Genomic DNA, 24573 nt, shown 5'->3' on the forward strand with positions numbered 1-24573 from the left:
CAGCATGTCACCCATTTGAAGAGTTATGCGGTTGCGGTGCATAAGGCAAAAAAGGGCTTTTGGTCTACGTGCATTGAGGCTGTAGGTTCGCGCTCAGCAGAGCTATCCCAGGTTGTAAGTAGTATGATTTCTGCTCCTTCTACTTCAAATCAGTCCCTGGGGTCATTCTGCTGCGATGCCTTTAATGTGTTTTTTGTAAACAAGATCTCCTGTATTTGGGCCGACTTGGACTCCACTGTTTTTGCAGGGTCTATGGAGGAGGTGTCCAGCAATCTCTCTTGCAGTATTAGATTGGATCAGTTTCAATCTGTGACTCCTGAGGATGTGGACAAGCTGCTTGGGGCTGTGAGGCCTACCACCTGTTCTCTAGATCCTTGCCCGACTTGGCTGCTTCTATCTAGCAGGGAGATTGTTGGAGATGGCCTAGTTAATATCATAAACGCATCACTGAGGGAGGGTAGGGTGCCCCCTTGTTTGAAGGAGAGATTGATTAGACCACTCCTAAAGAAGCCTTCTTTGGATCCCTTAGTGATGGACAGTTACAGGCCAATCTCCAATATCCCTTGGTTGGGCAAGGTGATTGAGAGGGTGGTGGCCGACCAACTCCAGGAAGTCTTGGAGGAAACTGATTATCTTGGTCCATTTCAAACTGGCTTTAGGGCTGGCTATGGGGTTGAGACAGCCTTGGTTGGCCTGAAGGATGACCTTTACCGGGGAATCGACAGAGGGAGTGTGACTCTGCTGGTTCTTCTGGATCTCTCATGGTTCGATACCATTGACCATGGTATCCTTCTGGATCGCCTGGGGGAGTTGGGGATAGGAGGCACTGCTTTGCAGTGGTTCCGCTCCTATCTCTCGGATAGATTCCAGATGGTGGAGCTTGGTGACAGTTGCTCCTCAAAATGGGAGCTGTTATATGGAGTCCCCCAGGGCTCCATTCTGTCACCAATGCTTTTTAATATCTACATGAAACTGCTGGGTGAGGTCATCAGGAGATTTGGTGCTGGGTGCTATCAGTATGCAGATGACACCCAAATCTACTTCTCCTTTTCATCTTCAGGAAATGGCACTCATTCTCTAAATGCTTGCCTACAGGCCGTAATGGGCTGGATGAGGGAGAACAAATTGAAGCTGAATCCAAGCAAGACGGAGGTGCTCATTGTGGGGGCTCAGAATCTGAGGGATGAGTTAGATTTCCCTGTGCTGGATGGGGTTACACTACCCCAGAAGGAGCAGGTACGCAGCTTGGGAGTACTCCTGGACCCAGGCCTCACCCTGGTATCTCAGGTGGAGGCCATGGCCAGGAGTGCTTTCTATCAGCTTCGGCTGATTCAACAGCTGCATCCATTCCTTGGAGAAGATGACCTCAAAACAGTGGTGCATCAGCTGGTAACCTCCCGGCTTGACTACTGCAATGCGCTCTACATGGGGCTGCCTTTGTACGTAGTCCGGAAACTTCAGTTAATTCAGAATGCAGCAGCCAGACTGGTCTCTGGGGCAACCCGGAGAGACCATATTATGCCTGTTTTGAAACAGCTACACTGGCTGCCAATATGTTTCTGGGCAAAATACAAAGTGCTGGTTATTACCTTTAAAGCCCTGAATGGCTTAGGTCCAAGTTATCTAAGAGAGTGCCTTCTTTTACATGATCCCCACCGCACGTTAAGGTCATCTGAGGAGGTCCATCTCCAGTTGCCACCAGTTTGTCTGGTGGTAACGCAGAGGCGGGCCTTCTCTGTAGCTGCTCCTGGGCTATGGAATGCACTCCCGGCAGAAATTCGTGATCTGAGATCATTGCTGTCCTTCAAGAGAGCCCTTAAAATGTACTTATTTGGCCTGGCCTTCCAGAGTTTTAAATGATTAATTGTTTTAAACTGTTTTAACTTGTTGCCCTGATTTTCAGGGCCTTTAGCTGTTTTATTGGTTTTATTGTGTTTTAATAGTTTGATTTTAATTGTTAATTTGTTTTTAATTGTTTTTATCATGTTGTGAACTGCCCTGAGCCATATCGGAAGGGCGGTATATAAATCTAATAAATAAGTAAATAAATAATAAGATAGCAGGACAAGAGAAGCTGGTGGCCTAGAGTGGGAAGGCTGGAAGACTGGTCTATAGAAATGAAGGGAGGAGGAGAAAAGCAGAGGAAGGAGGCTGGAGTTTCACATGTTTATATGAAATAATATGTGCAACCAGATTTTGGCTGCAGGCATTTAAGTTTTTCTATACTAACAGATTCTTTCTTTTCCACTACAGTTAATCATTCTTACAATTTCAAAAGTAGTTGTTTTGTTATGTTTTGTAATGGAAGAAAAATACTGGCAATTAACTTCCCAGTTCTAAGTGCATTCACAAATACCTGTCTTTAGGAGCATTATGTTTAACAGGCCCTTACTTTCCTGATGTAACTATATGCATTGTCATCAGCCCCATTAAAATCAGTGTGGTGTGTTTGCATTAAGATATTATACATTACCAAGCACAAGAGAATTGGCATCTAGGTTAATAAGATCCTTCACGTGTGCTTGATTAAAAAAAATAAAAATAGAGAGACTGAATATATGCACACTTGAATCATTGTGGGGTTGTTGTTTTTTCAAAAGGAGAAGGGATATGGCATTAATTTTTCAAAGTATATAATTCTGATATGCAATGGCCCAGTAAGCAGAGAATCTATATGTGTAAAAGCCAGTTTCCAGCATTCCGTCACACTCAGGTGCTACTAACAAATATAACCAAGGATGGGAGCACACAGATAAAGGGATGGAGTCATTTGATTCTCCATAACTAGGGTCACTTGAGGTGGTGAGCATTGTTACCCCCATATCCTGACAATGAGGATGATCATCTATATATATAATTCTTGTAAATCCCATGTGTGGCAGCTCTTGCAAGAGTCCATGAGTGAGCTGCCAATTAGTGACGGGGATGGGTGGCCCAGCCAGCTACGGAGGAGAAGTGGCCACTGCCAGATTGGCCGGCCATGGAGGAGAAGCAGCCGCTGCCTCCAGGTGGACCGAGGAGAAGCAGCCACTGGGCCAAAAAGAAGCAGCTGGCTGCCTGGTTGAGAAGAAGCAGCGGCCACTAGGCTGGCTGGCCATGGAAGAGAAGCGGCAGCTGCCAGCCGGCTGGTGGACCAAGGAGAAGTGCCCGGCCACTGGCCAGAGGAGAAGTGGCCACTGGCGGGCCGAGGAGAAACAGCTGCCAGTGGGCTGAGGAGAAGTGGTAGCCGGCTGGCCAGCCTGCCAAGGAGAAACATTTGTTGGTGGGCCAGCCGGCAGGCTGAGAAGAAGTGGCCACCAGCCAGCTGAGGAGAAGTGGTGGCTGCTGGACCAGCCAAGAAGAAGTGGCCACCGAGGGAAAATTAAAGGCACAGATGCTCTGTGCCAGGTCAGCTTCTTCTTATTATTCCTTAAGCTCCCACAAAACAGGCTGCTGTGCAAACATAAAATTAACAGTGAACTCCTGCTCACAAGTTTACCTGTATACTCAAGAGCACCTTTTTAATTTTCTCCAATGTAAGTGTTATGTTGCCATTTACTCATATGTACTTGAGCACACAGCTATGGTAAGAACCAACCCTGCCCTGCACCACTGAAACTGGATGGCCTGTCCCTCACGAACAACAACCCTCACTAACAACAACAACAACCCTGCAGTGGGGTGCAATATGTATTTGTGTGCAGAGTGCAAAGACACAAACTTCACCCCTCAGGAGTCTCTGCATTGTGCGAACGCTTCCTCCACATACACAATACTCATCATTGTGACAGGCATTTTGTCACTGGTATTTTTGACCCCTGCTAACTGAGCAAAGGGGCACCTTTTAAAGTGGTGATTCCTTTATATTTAGTGCCGGCGGGGGAGCAACTGGCCTCTTCAACCCCAGCACAGCATCCCTCCAGTGGCTCTTGTTAGTGTCTACCTTATGTTTCTTTTTAGATTGTGAGCCTTTTGGGAAAGGAAATCATCTTATTATTTATTTTTTTCTATGCAAACCGCTTTGCAAACTTTGGTTGGAAAATGGTATGGTATAGTAGTAGTAGTAGTAGCAGCAGCACTAGTAGTAGAAGTAGTAGTAGGTACACAAATAAAGAAGTCAGTGATGTAAGAAAGAATCCTCCTTTATTTCCTTCTGCCTATAGTTATACTCAACATAGAATAAGTTGGCTTAAGAGTGTAGAAAGAAAGAGGCTTAAGTATGCCTAATTCTGTGCAGGATTGTGGCTGTTCAATACAAACAGAGGGGGAAATCAGCATTCAGTAGACCAACTTGAAATGTTGTCAGTCGACATGAAAAAGATGTCGTGACTAAAGAAGCATTTTCTGTCCCTTAGCTGTCAATAATTAATACATTATTTACATGATCACACTCCAGCTTACCAACTTTCAAAATTCCATTTACACTCTGATCCTTCACTCAGCAGCAGATTTAACATTGTTGTGACCTTCTTCTGCCTAACACCATACAGCTATCAAATAGGGAACAAAGATAATCAAATATGTGCATTTATTACAGCAACTATGTTCAGTAATGTGAAGAGGTGGGGAAAGAGAGCCAGTGCCAATGGCATTCAGAGAAAAACAGAAAAAGGAGGAGGATGATTTCTTTTTAAAAGGCGGTAAAGAATCTATTAACAGCTGCCATCTCTGCAGCACTGTTGTTGGGGACATTGACGTTTGCACATTACATGAAGCTCTTAAAAAGAGTGCTGCTAATTAAAACCCAAAGGAATTGGTAGCAACTTTAGAATCACCACCACACAATGAAACCAGTTATACAATCGAAAACCTGATGAAATAACTCCAAAGACACTCCGACTGAAGCTGGAGCACAATAAAATGGTTGAAATATCTATTTCATCAGACTCCAAATTAGTTATGGACTCCCAGAAGAAGCATCATCAGATGCTTTATAAGACACCAAAGAGATGTCATTTTACCCAAAATGTACAATAAAGTCTGCCTATTCTTTTTCTTTTTTTAAAAAAATATTGTATTATTATGGCAGGATTCCAAACATCAGTGAAAACAACTTTCTGCTCAGCCCATGTGCCTTACAGCAAGGATTCAAGAAATCCAAGAGAATGCTGGTAATCAAGGAAGTTCATGAAAATGAGTGCTGCTGAGGATTGATTTCTAGTGGTAGGATGTCCACTACGAGAGGCTTTAAAAGATACTGAGCTAATTCACACAAGCAAAAACTGTGTTCTGCCCAGGTTTGGGAGCTGTGTGTGCTCCCAATTATTGGTTGCATGGAAGCAAGGTAAGAAGAAAACCTGGGTAGAAGTGATTGTATGGAAGCAAGATAGGAGGAAAAGCTGCCCATGTTTTCCTCCTACCTTGCTTCCTCACTCAAACCCCAAAATTGGGTGTACACACAGGTCCCAAACCCGAGTACAAGAAAATTTTTGATTGCGTGAATGACCTCACTTAGTAGATCTGTAAAAGAAAAAGAAAAAGTAACTGACCGTAGAGAGACAGGAATCTTCATCTTGTTGATGTATGCAGGCAGGAACATAGTCTTTGCTCTATGTAAAATCTTTACAAAGATTACAGAACAATTCTTAACTCCAATACACGCCACAGATGTTGACTGCATGGGAGGGCACACCTGTTCACAGGTGCAGACAGCCAGGCAGGGGGCTTGTTTCCATGGTACCTTGGCTGCTGTCCCCGGGATAAGGAAAGCAGTCTCTGGGATATCCCTTCCCACCAGGCCTGTAGCCGGCCTAAATTTTATGTGGTGGAATCACAAGAATGGGGCGGGGGTCAGGCTGCCTGCCTATTTATTTATTCATTCATTCATTCATTCATATTTCTATTCTGCCTGATATGTACATCTCTAGGCGGTGTACAAAATTTAAAATATTTAAAATTTACAAATTAAAATACATAATAAAAACAGTAGAACAAAATAGATATTAAAACAAGTTTTAAAATTATTAAAATTAATTGGAATTAAATGCCTGCGAAAACAGGAGAGTCTTGAGGTTCTTCCTCAAAACAAACAGAGAAGGAGATGCTCTAATTTCAGTAGGGAGCATATTCCAAAACCATGGGGCAGCTGCAGAGAAAGCCTATCCCCTTTGCAGAGCATCAGCCATGCCTATTTACATTCTGTACATACAGTCTCTCTCTCTCTCTCTCTCTCTCTCTCTCTCTCTCTCTCTCTTGCAGAGCCCCAGACAAGAGTCACATCCCATCCCTGTAGCCTCTAGCAGTAGCCTGCTAGCAGTAGCTAGCAGTAGCCTGCTGCCAGGATACAATCTGGGGTAGAGGGAAGACAGACATAGGAACATACTGCCACACACCTACTCATACTACTTGCCTCACCTGTAAACACCCCCCTCCCCTGCATAATGACTTAATATCAATCTAGTCAAGAACACAGCCAGCCACTTGCCTGATATGCCCAGCTGAAGGGGAGGACTAGAAACTAGTCCTCTCTCTCTTCCCTTGTATTCTGCTGCTCTGAGCTGCAGCTGCAGAGTCTCTCTCTTGACAGAGGCCATTGTGTGGGTCATTTGCAGTCTCTCCCGCCATCTGTCTCAGCGCCTCGAGCCAGCCTTACTCACACTGGCTCTCTGAGCAGCTGCGTGGGCAGGAGAAGAGCACAGCCTAGCAGCTGGGAAGGGAGGAAGGGAGTTGGGAAGCTGGGAAGCTGGGAGGAAAGGAGTGGGGAAGCTAGGGAATGGGAGGAGGAGGGGCTGGAGTGCTGGCGCAGCAGGCTGTGAGGTGAGCCATTCTTCTCCCTCCTCAGCTGAGCTCCTGGTGGCCACTGGGGAGGAAGAATTTTGGGCCAGGCAGGTGCACTCCATGCCACCATCTGGCTACGGGTCTGCTTCCTGCCGCTTCCCAACACACAGCAACACAGTACCGCTCTACTTAGAGGACTCATGGCCTGACACTCTTGTGAGTGGGCGTGGTCTATGTGGGCTTTGGTGCCTGTCATTGTCACAGAGAAAGAATTGTTCCAAAAACTGGATTGATCCTGATCCTGCTGGCCCTGCTCATGAGTAAGCCTGGGTTGTAAACCCCCACCCACAGGGAAAGAGGCTGGGCCCCACTTCCCTACCCTTTCTTTGTAAAAAAATAGAACAGATACTCCTAAAACTGGATTGATCCTGATCCTGCTGGCCCTGCTCATGAGTAAGCCTGGGTTGTAAACCCCCACCCGCAGGGGAAGTGGCTGGGCCCCACTTTCCTACCCTTTCTTTGTAAAAATATAGAACAGATCCCCTAATCCCCCCACCCCCCTTCCCTGTGCAGACTTTTGCATGTACCCAGAGGACATCGAGACAATCCATGTGTCATTGCCCAGACAGAAGGGGAGGGGGGGTGCTGGGACGGACCATATGCAGACCCAATCACAATCCTGGGTCCCACTCCATTTGTGCTCTGTATGCAGGCCTGCGTGCTCGGAGAATCGCAGGAGAGAGGACCCCCGGCATTTGCTGGCCACCCCGGGACAGCTGAGCAGCTGTTTCACGGGAGCTTGTCTGCGGTCCCCAAGTCTAGAAGAGCAGTCTCCGGGGTAGTCCTCTCCATGGCTTGCCTACACGTGGCAACCTGGCTCTATTTCGAGCCCCCATGGCCTGACACTCTCATGAGGGAGGTGTTGTTAGGGAAATGGGATGTATTTTATTTATTTTTATTTTATTTTTTACATTTCATATTCCGCTCTTCTTCCAAGGAGCCCAGAGCGGTGTACTACATACTTAGGTTTCTCCTCACAACCACTCTGTGAAGTAGGTTAGGCTGAGAGAGAAGTGACTGGCCCAGAGTCACCCAGCAAGTATCATGGCTGCATGGGGATTTGAACTCGGGTCTCCTGGGTCCTAGTCCAGCACTCTAACCACTATACAACACTGCCCTCTTGAATCAGTTGTGCTTTGTTTGGGCATTTCTCTCCCCACCCTCCCACAATGGTCCTTCTCATGAGTAGTCTGGGAGTATCCCCATGGCCTTTACCTCTCATGCCTGGCCAGTGAGCACCAGGTTGGGTGACTGGATCCTTGAGGAAGGCCATTGGGGATCTAAATAGAGCAAGGTTGCTTTTTGGATGGCGGTGGCATGCATAGCCAACATGGGTGTGCAGGCTTGCCCGAGTGCCCATCCCCACAGCTTCCCTGCACAGAGCATCCTCCTGTGCTCCCCTTAGTCTGCCACTATCATGAGAGAGTGTTCTGTGGAGTGATAGGCTACGTCTCCAGGATGATGAAGTCTGAGATAGGACTTCTCATGATCAAGACTTAGGGAGCAAATATCCCCACCCAGTGAAGGACTTCCCGAACCTATATGTGAAAAATGTAGGACTTTGCTGCTCTGCCCTTTATACCTGACCCTGGGGATCCCCCCCCCCAGGTATTTGTCCCCTGCCAGGCACCGTGATGAGGTGCCCTACTCATGTTGCCACTTTGAGTGTTTGCACTTGTGAGCATGCATGACTGTTGCTCCCTTCTTGGAACTAAAAAGCCCCAGGTGTAACCTTGCCTCATAAGAAAGGTGCTCTAGGCCCCTGATCATCTTGGTTTCCCTCTTCTGCACCTTTTCCAGTTCTACAACATACTTTTTTAGATGTGGTGACCAAAACTCTATGCAGTACTCCAGGTATGGCCACACCATAGTTTTGTATAAGGGCATTATAATATTTTTATTTATGTATGTATTTATTTATTGTTAAATTTATATACCGCCTTTCATTAAAACAATCCCAAGGCGGTTAATATTAGCCATTTTATTTTCAATCCCCTTCCTAATGATCCCTAGCATGGAATTGGCCTTTTTCACAGCTACCCTCTGTTTCCTGTCTTTCAACCAGTTAGCAATCCACACATGGACTTATCCCATCCCATGACTACTAATTTTCCTCAGCAGTCTTTGATGAGGAACTTTGTCAAAATCCTTTTGGAAGTCCAGGTTTACTATGTCAACTGGATCACCTTGATCCACATACTTGTTGACACTCTCGAAAGGTTTGTAAGGCAAGATTTACCTTTGCAGAAGACATGCTGGTTCTTTCCCAGCAGGGCCTGTTGTTCTATGTGCTTTACAATTTTATCCTTGAGGATGCTTTCCATCAATTTTCCTGGAACGGATGTTAAGCTAACTGGCCTGTGATTCCCCAGATTGCCCCTGGATCCCGTTTTTGAAAATCAGTGTTACATTTGCTACTTTCCAGTCCTTTAGTACAGAGCCCGATTGCAGGGATAAGTTATATATTTTAGCAAGGAGGTTGGCAATTTCACATTTGAGTTCTTTGAGGACTCTTGGATGGATGCCATCAGGCCCTGGAGATTTGCTAGTTTTCACTTTTTCCAGACAGTTTAGAACATCATCTCTTGTCAATTCTATCTGACTCAGTTCTTTAGCCTCCATCCCTGAAAAGCCTGGTTCAGGAACAGGTACTTTATATGCTCAATATCCTCTGCTGTGAAGACAGATGCAAAGAACTCATTTAGCTTCTCTGCAACCTCCATATCCTCCTTAATAATCCCTTTCACTCCCTCATTTTCTTATGGTCCAGCAGCCTCCCTGGCAGATTTCCTGCATCTGATGTCTTTAAAGACATTTTTGTTATTCCCCTTGATGCTTTTAGCTAAATGTTCCTCAAACTCACTTTTCACCTCCCTTATAGTCACCTTGCATTTCTTTTGCCAGAGTTTGTGTTCCTTTCTGTTCTCTTCATTTGGGCAGACATTCCAATTTTGGAAGGAAGTCTTCTCTTTTATGTCTTCCTTGATGTTACCTTTTAGCCATGCTGGCATCTTCCTAGACTTAGTGGTACCTTCCCTCCTTTTGGGTATACAATATAACTGGACTTCTAGTATTGTGGTTTTGAGTAAACTCCATGCATTCTGGAGTGAAGTGACTATCCTGATTTCCCCTTTCAGCTTTATTTTCACCATACTCCTCATTTTGGAGAAGTTCCCTTTACTGAAATTCAAAGTGTCTGTGTTAGACTTCTTTGGTGATTCTCTTTCCACATGTATGTGGAATTTGATTGCACTATGGTCACTGTTCCCTAAAGGGTTGATGACACAGACTTCACACATCACGTCCTGGGTGCCACTCAGGATTAAGTCCAAGGTCAATTTATCTCTGGTTGGTTCCAAAACCAACAGTTCTAGGGCACAGTCATTCCGTGTATCTAGAAATTTGCCCTCTTTGTCATTACCTGACTGTCAATTCACCTAGCCTATGTGTGGGTAATTGAAGTCACCAATTATTACTGCTCTTCCTCTCCTTGACACCTTCCTGATTTCCTCCTGCAACTTCCAGTCACTTTCAGCATTTAGATCTGGAGGGCGATAGCATCTCCCCAGTAGCACATTTCCTTTCAGGCCTTGTATTGTCACCCACAGGGTATCTGTGGAGGACTCTGGTCCTCCTAGGTTTTCTACCTTGTTACATTCGATCCTTTCTTTAACATACATACAGTGCTACTCCACCTCCAAGGTGCCCCTCCCTGTCCTTTCTATAGAGTTTATATCCAGGGATAACAGTGTCCCACTGGTTCTCACTGTTCCACCATGTTTCTGTTATGCCCACTATATCTATTTCTGTGTTAGCAACCAAGCACTCCAGCTCACCCATCTTGGCTCGGAGGATTCTGGCATTGGCATATAAGCACCTATATTCTGAATCTCTTACCTGTTGTATTCTGTCTTTCTTTGGACTCTTTGACCAGCTGGCACAGCCTTCTATCTGCTTTTTATGTGGTTCTGCTCTGTCCTCTTCTGTTTTATCTGAATCCTTTGCACCTTTGCACTTTAATGGATGGAATTTGCCGCACCAGATACTACCCAGCTCCTGTCGGCTATTCCCCAGGCATCATTTTAAAAACTGCTCTGCGACCTTTTTGATTTTAAGCACCAGCAGTCTGGCTCCATCTTGGTTCAAGTACAGCCCATCCCTTTTGTACAGTCCTTGCTTGCCCCAAAATGTATCTCAGTGCTTAACAAATCTAAACCCCTCCACCCAGCACTAATGTCTCATCCACGCACTGAAATCCCTCAGCTCTGCCTGTCTCATTGAAGTACTTCTGGGCAAAAGTTCCTTTCCATTTTTTCTATAGCAAGGAGCACTGAGCTGCTGTCTGGCAGTGCTGTAAAGGCATTCCACCACCGCTGGGATGACACCATCGGGGTTGTCTTTGAAGTTGCACAGCAACCCCCCCATATGTTTAAGACATATTTTGCCCATTGATGGACATTGGAATTTTGACCTTTAGCCAATGAGGTTTCAATCCCCCTTCCCACAGGAAATAGGCAAGTTCCAGTCTCCCTCTTACTCTACAGTGACACCTCAGTCTAGCAACTCTGCCACCATTGCCTAGCAACCAAGCTGACAATAAGAATTTATCTGTTTCTTTGATAGAGGGCTCTAAGCGTAGTAAACAAAGGAAAATACATAACTTTAAACCACAAGCCCATCACTATAATCCACAATCTGAGATATCTACAACATAACTGTTTCCATAGTAGGACATTTCAGATAGCACATTTCGGGGGGGGGGGGGTATGTGCTATTCTCTCCTCTGGTCACCATGGAGTCCCTGAAGAGTAGCAGGTGAACAACCATAATAGAGTTTTAGGAGTCACATCTAAGGCCTGGGGAACAGACATTTTACATTGTCATTGCCCCAAAGCCTTTTATAACTCATCACTTTTTTCAAAACTGTATGTTTGTCACTTACTTAATCCAGCCACTGTGATTGTCTGTTGTCATGCAGAAACGTGGGCTATAGCTATTTAAATTGAATGCACACATAAATATGAGTAGGCTAGAAGGAAAGAGAGGTTGGATTTCTCTTTGCAACACATGGAATATGGAAACATAAAAGGGGGAAAAACCCAGGTAGTGAAAACAAGAACAACACAGTGGGGGGTGGTATATGGGATGTTTAGTAAAAAGCTTGCTGAAGACTGGAATTGATATGTTTTAGATGGAGAATAATTTATTATTTCTGTAGAGACACAAGAGGTGAATGTTCTCTGGTTTACTGAGGAAAGTGGTAGATTGCTTTGACTGCTTCTGTACAGGTTTGCTGATCCTGTAATAGAAGCATATTATGGCAAGCTACAGTTTTCAGACACATTTTCTGTGGATGGTGCTTCTATGTATTGGAAGTCAAAATGAGGACACCTCTGTGATTTGAAACTGGATTGAGTTTCAGTTGCCACAGATCTCCTTAACACTTGTTGCCAATCTATCTGCAGAAGACAGCATCAAGGTAACAGTCTGAGATGTGTCATCTTTTCTTTGTACCGACCCTGTTAATTTCTCATGATAACCTTTCTTCTCAATTGACAGGCTGAAGCTTTGTGTTAGATTAAATATTATGCACAAATAAGTAGCTAATGGCAGATCTAAAGAGGCTAGAGAAGTCCAAGTTCTTTCATTTTCCCTGATTATAAAGATATTTGCATAATGTATGAATTCAAACTTTATTGCTTTTAAATAATGCACAAATATCTTCCCATGCTGCAAAAAATACTATTTCCCCTTCATGAATCATTTTGAGTGTATCATTCAGTTGTTGTCATTTTTCTCCCTAGTTAAAAATGTAGTTAAAACACCACATAGATAAACATTTGGCTGGGAGAGGTCTTATCACCAGAAACTGGCTAACTCTCCAAGCTGTAAATGAAGTATACATTATTAAATGGGCCATGTTGTCCTCTTTTCAGAATGGATTATCGTCAAAATACAAAACTTAGCATTCCAAAAATGTCAGAAAGGAATATAGATTCATCCCTGAACACTTCATTATCCAGTAAGGCTTGTGGGGAGGAGGAAAGAAAGTAACATTTTCTGAGCAGAGGTCAAAGACAAAGAATCTTGCTCACATACCAATATTTTGGGGTGCTTTATCTTTACATGGACAAATACCCCTGAAAACTGGTGCTATGAGTTCTTGATCCATGCCAGAATCACTGTGGATATAATCTACTCCCCATTTATTCCAAACCTCAGTTGCCTCTCAGAGGAAACCATAATAATTATATTCTGGTTTCCATTTATATATATTTAGTATTAATGATCTTCACAATTTTTATACCAAAACTAGAAAGGGAATCTCTGTAATAGTACAAATGCCCTTCATGATGCAAGATGTCAACCATAACTTCAGTAGACACTATAAACATTTCTGCATTGTGGAGCTTTAGCCAAATAAGGATGGAATGAGACACCGACCCTATTCAGACATAGCCAAAGCTCAGTTAAACAAAGGTAAAGGTAAAGTGCGCCGTCAAGTCGATTTTGACTCCTGGTGCCCACAGAGCCCTGTGATTGTCTTTGGTAGGAGGGGTTTACCATTGCCTCCTCCCATGCAGTATGAGATTCTGCCTTTCAGCATCTTCCTATATATCTCCTCCCGATATAGGTGTTTCCCATAGTCTGGGAAACATACCAGCGGGGCTTTGAACTGGCAACCAGGAAAGTCAAGCATTTCCCTGCTGCGCCACCTGTGGTTAATTTCTGAACTCAACAATCATGCGCAGATGATTGAGCAAATCCAGTTTAATTACCTCCGGCTGCTGGCCAGAATTACCCCCCTGCTTCTTCCTAGTCTGCTGAGGATTCATCCCAGCAATTTCCATTCTGCTTGTGTTGCCAGACTGTGGGCATTGCATCAATGTGTCAATCACCCAGCAACTATTGGCCATGAAGTGAGAGGGGGCGTGCTCTGTATGACTGTGTCTTTTTGGCATCTTGCCCATCCTTGGCAGGGAAAATACATATTAACTTTTTCTTGCCACTCCTTATAGCCATAACTTTCCTGGAATTCCTAAGCTACATGATGGAATTAGTGCAGACTCTCTGGATTTGAAAGGGCAGTCATCAAGACTCCCCTCAGCAGGGATTGTGGTGCAAACCCATAGCCAAACATTGGAAAGGAGCCTACAACCAGCAAGTGGAATCTCCCAAGAGGGAATCCACTTGCAGCATTGCTGTACATAGGTTCCAATCTGGACAGTTTGACAGACCCAAGTTAAACATCCAGGAAAATGGTTTGTCATGAGGATCCCTGCATACCACTTTTCGGGGGGTCCTCTTTTAATCTCCCTTGGGAAAGACAAACTGTTTTCCCCAGCTGGGAAGGAAGGGACTTGTGGCCCCCTCTCCCTTACCACATATACTGGTGAAAGGTAGTCGTAACCTGGGGATACTGCCCCTGTCTTTTAGGGACTCCTTTTTGCACACACACCCATTCATTGTTGGAATAACAGGGTGGCGGGAGGGTTCCTCAGTCTCCAGAATGGAAAGGAATAAAGGGAATGGAACACCTGCTAAATTATCTATCTAGGATGATGGGGTTGCAAGAAGATCTTGGGAGCATAGGTGGCCTGAAAATCTTGAGGATGACTCCAGAAGACTGTATTTGACTGAATTCAAAAGTGGGGTCATCTAATTTAGGAGAAAGCTTCCTTGGTAGCAGCAGATTGTACTGCATCATCCTGGGAGTCCTCATAAAATAGGGGCAAGCGATATCTTTAGAAATGTATGACCAATATTGCCATTTATGATGGGTACCAGACAAAGCAGTAATTTGTTACCTATGCATGTGCACTTTAAACACATCTCACATTCAAGCATGCTAGACACCTCATGTACTGATGTCAAGTCAGACCCCACATGCAACTCCTCCAACAGAATGAGTTCAGAAACAGCTGCCCCAGATCAGGTGCTAGGTCTGTGAAAGGGTTCCTTACACACCTGCCTCTTCATCTTCTTTCCTTGGAAGCTGTCTTATCAGTTTCAACAGGAATTCTAAGAAGAGATCCTCCATGCAAGGCACCTCACTGAGGTTGCCCAAGCAGTCCTAATATCTATCACTTTGTGCACTAGAAATCCCACAAATCAACTCTTTTCCCCTCAGAAGCAAAGCAGGCTTTGCCCTTGAAACTTCTCTGAATCCTTGGTTTCCCTATGGCCACCCAGGACAACAATAGGGATGTGTGAGCAGGTTCAACTGAACTGGTTCCGACTCAGGGCTGAGCTGAACCATCCCTGGTTGGGTTCGACCCTGGACCAAAACCTCCTCCCCCTAGCCCATTTGGGAGGTTCACAGACCTTTTTCAGAATATATATATATTAAAACATTCCCCTTCTGTGGGGCTTCTCTGAGGTGGTGGTGGGTGGGGTCCCGCAGAGGTTCCACCTCCCCCTGCTGACCTTCCATCCTTCCAAAATGGTCCTGTTCGGCTGTTCTTTGGCCCACTGGACCTTTCCCCTGACACAGTGGCCATTTTGGAGGCTGCTGTGCCATGTGCAATGCGCCTCCATGTGGCCTGGGCACACCCCTAGACCACAACCACAGAATCCCTGAGTTTTTAGCCTCCCCCACATGCCAGCACACCCACCCCACTGTGAATTTATCAGTGCCATTAACAGAAACACTCGTCATGTACGTAAAGGAAGATTGTCTTTCTTTAATTAACTAAACAAGAACAAAGAGACCACAGGTAGGGTTGCTGTGGTAGTGATCCTGCATCAGCTTCAATGGAACTTGCACTGTGCCCAGGTGCAGTGTCCAAATCTTTTGCACTTTTGCAAGTGGAGTGCTCATTCATCAGGAAAGCTGTCTTTCCTGCTCTTGAGGTGGAATGGGGGGAGGAAATGCTTCCAGGTGTATCTGCAGAAAACTCATCTTATTGCCTGCACTTCTCTGCTGTTACTCTGACTCCTCTGTGCTGGCACCGGGGCATCCGGTGTGTGTACAGAAATCTGTTTATCTGTGTTTGTATGTAGGGCTTAATGTCTCCTTAACATAAGCACTGAAATGATAACATTTTAGAACTCTCACATAAGAACCTAAGAACAGCCCTGCTGGATCAGGCCCAAGGCCCATCCAGTCCAGCATTCTGTTTCACACAGTGGCCCACATGATGCCTCTGAGAAGCCCACAGTCAAGAGGTGAGTGCATACCCTCTCTCTTGCTGTTGCTCTTGCTGTCTTCATCTTTTCCTCTCAGCTTTTTCTTACTCGGGAACATGTCAGATCCAAAGCACACAGAAGAGAGCAGGCTTATTCCCATCTGGCTCTGTCCCTTTAAATGCAGGAACTCTAGGGATGCAGCGTCCCTGTTGCGAAGCAGCAGTGATGGCTGACGTGGAGCATTCACTCTGGGAGACAGCCAGTGAGAGAGATGGCTGCCCTAGAATAGACGCATTTCTGAGCTGCTCTCTTTATGGTAGCAGGAGGAGCTTCCTCACAAAACCCAAGTTACAGTGGCTACAAGTTTCAGATGACACAATGGTGCCTCAGAACTCCAGTTTCAGCAGCAAAACTCACTACAAACCAAGGGTTCAGATTCATGTTTGGAGGCCAAAAATGGAAAATGGAGCCATGGTTGGGTGATGGAACTGCAGCTTCACGCATTCAGACAATCAGAAACATCCACCTCAGCTACGTTTACCTGAGGTTTGGCTTGATGTCTGAATTGGAGCTGTGAGAGCTGCCTTAAACCTCATGTATTCTGGGATACTTCCACCCCCACCTTTACCAAAACAGTGACAGAAGTGACTCCATATACTCTAGTCTAGCTTATTCAACCATTTTGATGTAGTAGTTACAATGGCTGCTACATACTGCCTTTTTTTTTACATTTTTTATCAACTCCCATAATGCTTTGCATCACTCTAATAGTGATGCAATAATAGAGATGAAAGTTTTGGGTGGTATAGAATTATGTTAAATAAATAAATAAATAAATAAATAAATAAATAAATAAATAAGATCAGGGTTGACTCCAATAGGACAACTGGGGAACCTGAAGGTAAGCCTGTACATCATCATACAATTTTGACCAAATGAGAGAACTACTGGGAGACCAGCTATTATGGCTGTGCATCAGATTGGTCTGATAATCACAACCAATTCAGTGTATGCCCTGTTGGTCATTTTTTCATTAGACTGGATTGGATGAAAAAATTGCATAATAGAGCCCAATCCAATCTGATCGAATACAAGGATGTCTAATACACCCTGTATCAAATTGGTTGTGGGGTGGGGCGAGGCTTAATGCAGAGGGAGCTCTTTCTTCATTGCTGCTGCCTTGATAGGCAGCAATAATGCCATTTAAACATACTTCTTTTCATTCCCAGCAGCCAGCCAATAAGGCTCTGGGGAAGGATACAATGTCATGAAGTTGTATCCCTTCTCCAGTACATTACTTGGAAAAAACATGGCTACCACTTGTGAAGTGGTAGCCATTCCCCCGCCCCCCACCCCCAGTAATGGTCATACCCACAAAGACACATCAGTGCTGCTACTTGTCTGCCTACCACTACAATCTCAGTGATTGGGGCAACTTCCTATCTCATTTCTCCTCTGCCTCCCCATCTACTGAGCATTGTTGGCCAGCTGCCAGGGAAGAAAAGGCACATGTTCAAATGTTAGTGCTGCTGCCTATTGAGACAAGTGTTTGAAGAAGGATCACCCACCACATTGCCCCCACACCTTCCACAATACATCAAATGGATCCAATGCACCCTGCATTGCTGGAATGATTTTATGAAGGCTCTCGCATGTGCATCATCAAGCTGATGCATTGGATAGGAATTGGATCAATACCAATCCGATCCCGATTATTTTGGTGATCTGTAGCCCTACCAGCCCTGCTTCACTAGTCAATTGAACTTCCTTACAATGCTAGGCAATGTTGAAATGATACTTCCTGATCCCCATAAAAGCCATTGAGTCTGGCCTAATTATTGGTCTGAGTGAGACCTGCGTCTTCACATTTACCTTGATGAATGGGATAAAGTATGTTTGTGGAACTCCATAACGTTTTGCTGATAGCTTGAGCACCTGTCCCTGCCCATTGACTAGAGTTATTGCTCAGTTTATGCTGGGCTACTGACAAGATGTCACTATGCCACAGGACATTTAACTCACTTTGAAAATGAATGCAGGTACTGTACAGCCATTCACACAAAACATGTATGAGTGCACAGACATCTGAACCCTTGTGCAACCTAATGTCTGAACAGGGCTAGTGGCTTCAATCAATCTAGTGCATGGCAAAAAGTTATGTGCCCTCACCCACCCATCTAGAACAGACACATAAATACATGTAGGAACTGCTGTTTGTCCCTCTCCCACACTCTCTGGGATTGGAGCAACACAATAAAGGTTCCCTCTTCCACCTTGCCTCGGCTACTTCTTCTGCTGGGCATGATGAAAACAAAAGGAAAGTGAACCACATGCTTTTAATGAATAAGTGAAAACCCATATTCCTCCCCACCAGTCAACCTAAACGGTGGCAATCAACAGACCTAGAAGTAATCAACCTTCACTTGAAAATCATATACTGTAACACTAAAGGCATCATACACATTAATTAAAATGTTTTCCCCCCCCAAATGTCACCTTTAAGATTGTATACTTCTAAATCAAAACAATTTTTCTTGATAGCCATGGGCTTTATGTTTAAAATATTCAACCTCTTCAGGCTAGCTGCTTTCCAGTACTGCCTCACCTCCACACTGGTGTCTCGCCTTTTGAATTACTTTTTACAGAGCAGCTAGCTACAACAAAATTTTGCATTCAGATCCTAAGTCCCTAGATTCTGAAGCCTAAGTCAATTTTCTATTTGCTTCGGGTATGAAATAATAAAGATTCCAATGCACATCATCTTTTTAAAAATGTGTCATCCTTTATGATTTGTCATTCTAATGCTAAAAGGTGTCTCTTCTATCTGCGTTCCTAACATTACTTTCCCAACATGCACACTCACTTATATACATGCATGTAGAGAGAGTCCATTTACTCCGTCAAATTGATTTTCTGTCATTTTCCCTCCCTCTCTCCTACTTACTGTTGTTGATAGTAAAGCAAATACATTTTTAAAAACCTAATAAACTGATATGATGGTTAAAAGGCCACATTTTTCTTGCTCTTCTATAAAGTGATTCTGCATATCCTGCAGAACATTCCAAAATGGATCAGATCAACTTTAAACAGTCAGTTCTGAAGTGCGGAAAATAGTGTCACCAGGTCTGCAAATTGTATATACTTGGAAAATCAGTAAAGCGAAATGGAGTATGAGAATTTGTCAGGTACACAGATAAAAACATCCCTAAGGTAAACAAGCACAGGCTACAAAAGCAGATCTCACTGCAAACTAAATTATATGAGGAAGCAGCAAAATGGCTGCCCTGGATGCATGTTGCGGGTGGAGGGAGTCATTTTTTTCTGAACTGCTCTAATATACAGTATTTGCAAACATAACCCTGTGACCTGCTGAATGCCCATTTGTACAATGCTTCAAGAGTCCATCTGTTACTTCCTCCACTGCTGAAATGTAGATCGTCCTTTCCATTTTATATTACTCCTACTCAGTCCCATGATTTTTTAATTCATATTTCCTCATGCTATGGAATTGTGTAAACATATATGTCATTCTATTTTTCAACCCCATCTACTCCACCAATATGTGTTCAAAATTGATTAAAAACCCACACCTATCACTGGAGGAACATCCTGTTCTTAAACCCATCTGGAGCCTCCTCGCAATCTTGTTATTTTCTCCCATTTTAGTAAAGCAAATGTTGTTGTTTTTTAAAGAAAACAAATCATTCTTTATTATGTCTACTAAGTGAGCCAAGAGAGGTTTCCCCTCATTTCCCAAAAGCTGGTACACTATTAGGCCTAGAGCGAACGAAGCTTATGGCTGTGACAAGAACAAGCCACTCTGCATGTTAGAAAGCGGCATCTCTCTCCTGGGTCCTTCACTTTGATTCCTGCCTTTAATACTGATAAAAAGTGACAGTAGTTGGGTAAAACAATCAAAACTTAAGTTGAAGAGCTTATAAACCTTTTGACACTTCAATAAACCAAAAGGCAATATAAACCTTTACAAAAAGTATCAATTTTCACTTGAAGCAGCCTCAGAGGGCAGAAACAACACCCCTTTGGTGGGCTTTGTAGTATTTCCTGACACGCTTTTACACTCATTTCATAAATTTAAAATAATAAATACATGCTAATTTCTGCAGGGAAAATAACAAATCTTTTATAATCTCTTAGAGAGTGGCTGTCATCCCCTCAAGATAGCTTTATGCCTGCTGCTTAAATGTCTACAAATCAATATGTAATATTTTGGAATATGAAGTCTTAATTATATATCTCCCCTTTAAGGAAGAAGCCCATGTTCCATCAAAACAGGCCCATTTTGAATTGACTGAATCCTACTCACTAACAAACTAACCCAAATTAACCCACTCTTCGTGGCATGTAGGTCAACTCCGATAGCTTTTTATGAGCAGTGTGCATGTGATGTCCTAATGCACAATATTCCAAACTGAGCTGGGAAGAACATTTTGATCTCAACTTTTTATTCACACTGCCATATCTTCCAGAACTTCATATCTTCCAGAACTTCATGGCCAGTGTAGTACTGAGGCATGGTGAGGAAGTTGCCTTAGGTTGTGAACTGATGAAGGCAGCAGATTAGCCAACTCTGGCAGGTCGACACATCCAGCCACCTGCCTTACTGACTGCCCCATTAGCAATTGGGTGGGCAGTCATTACTACCTGCTGGTGGCCGTTCCAAAAGTAGCAGTTGTGCTCGGCCACTACCATGCCACACTCCCTTCTCTTGTGCAGCCTCTCATCTGTTCCCTACAAGGCAGGGGGCAGAGAATGGAGCAAAAAGAAATATGCCTCCATGGCAGATTGGTGGAGAGTGCAGATTTGTCTGGAGCCTCTAGCCACATAGCTCAACAACCTCCCATTGCCCACCCCGACCTACTGGTGGCAGCCCTGGCAGCAGCAGGAGTTCATCTGCTGCAACAGCTACCATGCTGTACTTCCTCCTCCCATGCAACTGCTTATCCATTCCTTGTGAGGCTGAGGGTGGAAAGCTGAGCAGAATGAAGTCTTCCAATACATTCTTCTACTCCGAAAGTAGGGTAAGTGGCTACCATTGCTGCCAGTTATAGGAGGGAATGGGGGGATTGGCTGATGGGCGAGTTGGATAAGGCCAAATGAGGGTAACAGCCAATAGGGGAATCAGATTGGGGGAGAAAAGGCTGGTGGCAGATCCATTGGGGTGGATGGGGGAAACAGCATGGGCTGGCAAGGGAATTTGCTGATGGGGATCAGCATGGTGGCATTGATGGGGGTGTGCAGAGGTTGATTGCCATGGGATAGAAGTTTTAGGCTGACTCTAAAAAGGATGAGGAAAAAATACAGGACAGAGAACTATGCCAGAGAGAGGGGGTAACAAAGGACAGAATTGTGTGGAAAGCCCCAAGCATTGTGGTGGGAGAGAGAGGAATTGGAGGAACTACAAGTCAATTTCCATTAGGAAAAAAACTGAGATTACATGTTTATACATCCTCATTTTCCTTTATTTTAAAGGAGTGTCTGGAATAAGCAACTGCACAGTGAACCGCTCAGGCCCTCCTCCAGAACAAAAAGACAGGGGAGAGACAAAGACAGACTGTACAGAAAACTGTAGGGCTTGTATTTTGAGAGTCAGGGCCCAACTACACCATATTTCAAGCCCAGACTGTCAGGAGCCTGTCCGTCCGGCTTCCAAGTCAAGGCTCTGTCAAGGCCACTGGAAGTTCCTCGATGTCCTCTCTGGTCCGTCTGTCCAACGTCTTCACTGAGGTCTCGGGCAGGGTCGCAGGCAGCTCCTCTGAGTCCCTCCCAGTCTGAAAGGAAAACACAAGAGAACACTTTACTGGAAGTATCAGGTTCAAACTGCCTTCCCCCACTACCTGGTTCACTCACCAGATATCCATGGGTCCAGAAACCAACAAGGTGCAAGGACTCCTCCATGGAAGGAAATAGTGACTGGGCACAACAGTCTGGTCACGAGCAGGGAACAAGGGTTGGTCAGGAACAGCCAGAAACTCCAAAGCCAACACCAAGCTGGAATCCCTCAGAGTCAGAGGCTGGGCTGCAGCAATGCCCCAGGAATGACACGTTGCTTCTAGAAACTTGGCCATGGTCTGTTGACAGATTTATAGTGCTTGGCTAATTGCCTCCTCCCTCAGCCAGCTGCTGTAAATTCAGCGTTTATCTGCCTTATTACAGAGATGCTCACTTTGTCTCAAAGGCTGCAGCTGCACATCAAGCTGTAGCCAACGCTTGGTATACCTTTGTTCTTTGGGGGTTATCGCTTGTACTTCTAGCAGCTCCGAGTCTGACTGCTGACCCCCCAGCCTGTCTGCTTCTGATGGCCCCTCGGGACCTGCAGCCTCAACTTCTTCCTGCAGCCTGACAAATGAACTCTCCTCCTCTTGCTCTACTGGAGGGTTGCCAACTTCCTCCTTCTCTTCACCATCCTAGGGTAGGGGCATGACACAGACTGGCATAAACCAGTGCATTTCCTCCTTTTTCTTTTTAAAGCAGGCAAGAGTGGGGGACAAAATAGGATCAGGATTGTGGCATGTGGGGAGGAAAGTTAAAACTTTTTGTCTTTTTTGTTATTTTTCCACTGAAAATTACCCCCATAGAGGCTATCTGCAGCAAAAATTGCAGCAAAATCCTCATCCCTGAGAGGGAAGCTAAAGTTGTCCGCAGTGGCAACTTCCTTCCTGAGGTAAACAGCAGCTGACAAGAAGTGCTTTCACCACAGCAGCATTCCGCCAAGCTAAACCTTCCCCAAACCCTTGTGGTAGTGGTGACAATGGCCCCGATCTCCTCAGTTTCCTCGAGTGACCTTGCATTTTAATATTGCAAGAAAGAGAGAGGAAACATAACTCTTACTATACCTTAGACCTTACATACATCTTTGCCATGTTCCCCACTGGCTATCCCTTTTCTAAGCTAACTAGTTCCAAACACCTCAGTTGTCCACACAGGAAATGTGTCCCAGATTGATTGGAACAATACATAGCATTGCAAATATAGCTGCACCATTCATGTACTGGTCATTTTATTTTTAATTCCATTCCTATTAATCCCCAGCATGAGATTTGCCTCCTTTACCACTGAGAGCTTTTAACATCTGGAGAGTGCTTTTCCCCATACTAGTCTGTCACTAGAACTATTACCCACATAGTAGATCTATGATTAAGAATATGGCTTCCTAGCAGACGAGCCCTGGCATGCTTTATTCTACAAATTAAACACTGCCCAAGGGGCCCTTTCCCCTCACTATGAGAAGCAGTGGGGATCAGCGCAGCCTAAAACACCCTCGCAACATGTTCTGTGTGGTAATAAGATATATGGAGGGGAGACAGCTGATGCTTTTGGGACTGATTTGTTATGCTAAACAGCACAACACTGGCCCTTCTGTGAATTTTTCTGTTTGTTTCCTGAATAGCAGACATTCGAGGGGATCAGGACTCAGACCACATATGTGGGGAAAGGGGATTTAATCCTTTGCCCCAATGGCTGCAGTCCAGATTACTCCCCTATGGCTATTTGCCCCAGAACAGAAGTCAATGACAACTTTCTTCTAGGGCAAATAGCAGGCCACAATCTCGACCACAGCTGGGACAATGGTTTAAATCCTTTTTCCTGTCATGCTGTGGCCCCAATCTTTCATGCAAAGCAAAAACCAAGCCAACAAAACAAAACAAAAACCAAGGAGACGAGGGCCAATGGTGTGCTTAACATAACGTGTGGTTTGGAATCTGGATTGGGACCATCAGGAGCAGAGCCACCACTGGGCGAACGGGTTCAAAGAACCCGGGCCGCTGCCAATCAGGGGCTGCGTCTCACGGCCCCGACATGCCCCCCACATCTGACATCAGACACAGGGGCTCTGGTTTGGTTCCCAAGTGGGAGCCGCGCAGCCCCCGTTCGGGAGTTAACCTGCCTTTAAGGTAGGGAAGAGTTGCTCCTGGCTGTGCTGCAAATGCAGCTCCAGCCCCAATCTAGCTCCCGAATGGGGCTACGTGGCCCCTTCACTGAACAGGGAAGAGCTGCTCCTGGCCACTCTGTGAATGCAGCCCTGGCCAGGCTGGGGCCACGCTGCCCCTTCAGGAGTTAAATCGCTGAACAGGGAAGGGCCTCCTGGCTGTGCTACAAACGCAGCGCCAGACGGATTCTCACTCCCAAATGGAGCTGCACTGCTCTGTTAGGGAGCCAGACCACGCTCCCCACGTCCGATGTCAGGTGCAGGGGCGGGGTGAGCGAGGCCACCACTGCAGCCGGACACAGGCTGCTGGCGGTCTGGTTCCACGCCTGGGGACCATGGAGGTCCAGGGTCTCCTAACGAGGACCCTCCGAGCTGAATGTATGAGCTGCCTTTATTTTTAAAAAGCACAATGTCTGCGATGCGAACATTTTCCTGGCAGTCTTTGATTTGTAATTACTGTTTCACATGTATAAAATGTGTGGCTGCAATTCTGTACACTTTTATTTAGGAGTAAGCCCCACTGAACCCATTGTGATTTGCCTCTGAATAAACATTCATGGGATTGCACTGTGCACTGTTGTAGTCATGGACTGAATAATACGCATGTGTGAACCCATTCTTGGATTAATTACTCCCTTCATTCCAGTGTGAACAATCATGATACTGCCTTCATCCTTACTTTAAAATAGCTGCCACTGTTTTACTATGAGGCACAACAAGCAAGCATCTATCATACCCTA

The 24573-nt window shown here is 45.0% G+C and overlaps 1 long non-coding RNA gene across 1 annotated transcript in view; it reads right to left on the bottom strand.

Moving 5' to 3' along the window:
- Positions 1-21349: 21349 nt before the first annotated feature.
- The window catches only part of LOC128322087 (uncharacterized), a 51380-nt gene continuing 48156 nt past the window's right edge, over positions 21350-24573 (bottom strand). Inside the window, exon 3 of the long non-coding RNA XR_008305514.1 lies at positions 21350-21674. This is a non-coding gene — a long non-coding RNA (uncharacterized LOC128322087). The remainder of the gene's footprint in view (positions 21675-24573) is intronic.

Source organism: Hemicordylus capensis, chromosome 4, assembly GCF_027244095.1.
Source record: "Hemicordylus capensis ecotype Gifberg chromosome 4, rHemCap1.1.pri, whole genome shotgun sequence".
Taxonomy (NCBI): Eukaryota; Metazoa; Chordata; class Lepidosauria; order Squamata; family Cordylidae; genus Hemicordylus; species Hemicordylus capensis.